This window comes from Myodes glareolus, chromosome 2 (genome assembly GCF_982192425.1).
Source record: "Myodes glareolus chromosome 2, mMyoGla1.1, whole genome shotgun sequence".
Lineage (NCBI taxonomy): Eukaryota > Metazoa > Chordata > Mammalia > Rodentia > Cricetidae > Myodes > Myodes glareolus.
The window spans coordinates 102,130,747-102,133,979 of record NC_142027.1 but is presented as its reverse complement, the minus strand read 5'-3'; the positions used below and the strand labels follow the sequence as shown (position 1 = coordinate 102,133,979).

At 52.2% G+C, this 3,233-nt stretch overlaps 1 long non-coding RNA gene across 1 annotated transcript; it reads left to right on the top strand.

Annotated features, from left to right (window-relative positions):
• Positions 1 to 234: 234 nt before the first annotated feature.
• On the top strand, positions 235 to 1,285 carry LOC148123098 (uncharacterized). Its single transcript, XR_015735299.1, has 2 exons — positions 235 to 842; positions 1,085 to 1,285. It is a non-coding gene; the product is annotated as an uncharacterized LOC148123098 (long non-coding RNA).
• Positions 1,286 to 3,233: the final 1,948 nt, after the last annotated feature.

The following is a 3,233-nucleotide window of genomic DNA, read 5'->3' as shown; positions in this document are numbered from 1 at the left end:
ATGGGTACAGCACCTGCCCATTTGGAAACCCTGAGTGTAGTCCCCAACACCACAGAAACCAATTCTAGACCCTATGTACACTCTGCTTTGGATTCTTGCTTCCTTTCTATTTTTCTTCCTCCTTCCATCTTTCCTTCCTTCCTTTCTTCTTTCTTTCTTTTCAGTTTGAGACAAGGTCGTATGTAGCCCGGGCTGGCCCCAAAACAACTACAGCTCGGCTGGTCTTTATCCTGATCCTCATGCTTCTATCTCTCCCTAACGCTGGGACCGCAGTTGTGTGCCTTCGAGTCTGGTGTATGTGGTGGCGGGGATGGAGCCCAGGGCCTTGAGCACACTTCAGTGACTGAGCCACATCCCCAGTTCAGCTCCTCCTTCATTCATTTTGTCGTCACGTGATTTGTCAGGCTCCTCACGTTTCTCCAGGAAAGGCGTCTGCCTCTGCCCCGGAGGAGGATATGGTCACTTCGGACCTCTCAGGATCAGAAGGGGCTGGGCCTGGGATCCTGCAAGTTGGAAGGTGCTAGAGGGGTGGGGTGAAGTAGAACCCTTCTCCCTTGCAGACAATAGACTAAACCTGTGGCCAGAGATCAAAGGCCTGTGCCGGCCAGGAGCCGCAGTCACGTGGCTCTTCTGCCCTCTCGAGGGGACGGCTTCCGGCTTCCTGTCCCTTTACCCTGCACTTGACCCATGAGAGACAACGGTGGGAGCCTCTGCCAGGGTCGTTGGAATGGGATGATGGCTATGAAGTTGGGATCCTGGAGACCCCTGACCTCGCCAGCGTGCCCCTCCTGACTGCTCTCAACCTGTGATTTCGGCGCCAAGGGAGCTAAGACTGGAGGACTGTGAGCCTGAGGACAGCCTGAACTTGCAAAATGAGGGGCTGAGAAGGAAGGGAGAGAGGGAGGGGCAAGGAAAGAAGGGAGGGAAGAACCGAGGGCGGGACTAAGGAGGGGGAGAGGGCGGGGAGGAGGAAGAGAGGAAAGGAGGGGCGGGGGAGGGCTCTCAAGGTCTCTGTATATACTAGGCAGATGCTTTACCAATGAGATAGTCCCCAAAGTAAACTTTAAAAAAATATTTCTTTTAGGGGGCTGGAGAGATGGCTCAGTGGTTAAGAACACTGCCTCCTCTTCCAAAGGTCCTGAGTTCAATTCCCAGCAATCACATAGTGGCTCACAACCATCTGTAATGAGATCTGGTGCCCTCTTCTGGCCTGCAGCAGACATGCAGACAGAATACTGAGAATACTGTGTGCATAATAAATGAATAAATCTTTAAAAAATCTTAATATCTTGTTAAAAATATTTATTTTAGGGGCTGGAGAGATGGCTCAGAGGTTAAGAGCATCGCCTGCTCTTCCAAAGGTTCTGAGTTCAATTCCCAGCAACCACATGGTGGCTCACAACCATCTGTAATGAGGTCTGGTGCCCTCTTCTGGCCTGCAGGCATACACACAGACAGAATATTGTATACATAATAAATAAATAAATAAATATTTAAAAAAATATTTATTTTAAATTATGTGTGTATTATGTGTCTGTGTATAGGTCTATGCACATGAGTGCATTGTTTGTAGATGCCAGAGGAGAATTTTTGGCATGGAGACGGAGTTACAAGTGTTGTGTGTCACCTAATGTGGGCACTGGGAACTGAACCCAGGTCCTCTGGAAGAGTAGGAAATGCTCTTAACCATGAGCCACCTCTCTAGCCCAAAGATTTTATTTTTTAATTATGTGTATTGTATGTGTCTGTATATGGATGGGTATATGTGCATGTGAATGCGGGTGCCCTTGGAGGCCAGAAGAGGGCACTGGATCCCCTGGAGCTGGAGTTCTAGGTGGTTGTGAGCTGTCTGATGTCGGTGCTGGGAACTGAACCCAGGTCCTCTGCAAGAACATTGAGCACCTTTAGCCTTTGAGCCATCTGCCCAGCACCTTAAATTGTTCTTAAAGTTCCATCCTGCCCCAGGCACAGACCTCTTGAGGAAGGATTCTGTGCCTACCTAGGATTCTACTGCTGCTTGCTGGTGGTGGTGAGGTATCCAGGGCATCTCTAAGTGAGAATCTGGGAGGAAGTCAGAACCCAGAGTTGAACATCTGGACTAGAGCTGGTTCAGGGGTGAAGAGCACTGGCTGCCTTCTATCTCCAGCACCACACAGTGGCTCACAACAGTCTGTCACTCCAGCTCCTGGGGATCCCAAGCCCTCTTCTGGCCTCTGAGGACACTAGATACACACGTGCTACACAGACATCCTTGCAGGCAAAACAGCCACACACATAAAATAAAAAATAAAAATAAGCCTTTCTTTTTTGTAAAGTTGAGTAACTGCTATCTTCCATCCTCCCCCTATTCCTCCTCCATCCTCCCCCCGTTCCTCCTCCATCCTCCCCCTCTCCCCCGTTCCTCCTCCATCCTCCCCTGTTCCTCCTCCATCCTCTTCCTCTCCCCCCGTTCCTCCTCCATCCTCCCCTGTTCCTCCTCCATCCTCCCCCGTTCCTCCTCCATCCTCCCCTGTTCCTCCTCCACCCTCCTTCTCCCTGTTCCTCCTCCATCCTCCCCCCGTTCCTCCTCCATCCTCCCCTGTTCCTCCTCCATCCTCCCCCGTTCCTCCTCCATCCTCCCCTGTTCCTCCTCCATCCTCTTCCTCTCCCCCTGTTCCTTCTCCATCCTCCCAGTTTCTCCTCCATCCTCCCCCTGTTCCTTCTCCATCCTTCCTCTGTTCCTTCTCCATCCTCCCCTGTTCCTCCTCCATCCTCCCCCCCGTTCCTCCTCCATCCTCCCCCCGTTCCTCCTCCATCCTCCCTTGTTCCTCCTCCGTCCTCCCCCTCTCCCCCCGTTCCTCCTCCATCCTCCCCTGTTCCTCCTCCATCCTCCTCCTCTCCCCCTGTTCCTTCTCCATCCTCCCAGTTTCTCCTCCATCCTCCCCCTGTTCCTCCTCCATCCTCCCCTGTTCCTCCTCCATCCTCCCCTGCTCCTCCTCTATCCTCCCCCCCACCCTGTTCCTCCTCCATCCTCAAGGAACCGTTCTGCCCTTCCTCCTCTTTCCTCTGTGTGAACTTCCCCCAAAGCCTGCCTCCTCCAAAGATCTGGGGATCTCATTAAGAGGGAGCTAGGGCTCAGGCTTCAGGTCTTTCCGGTGAAGAGGCCTTCCTTTCCAAACCTTCCTGGACATAAAGAGAAACAGCTGGCTGGGATTGCAGGGCTGTCCAAAATACAAAACAATTCTGTTTCCTGG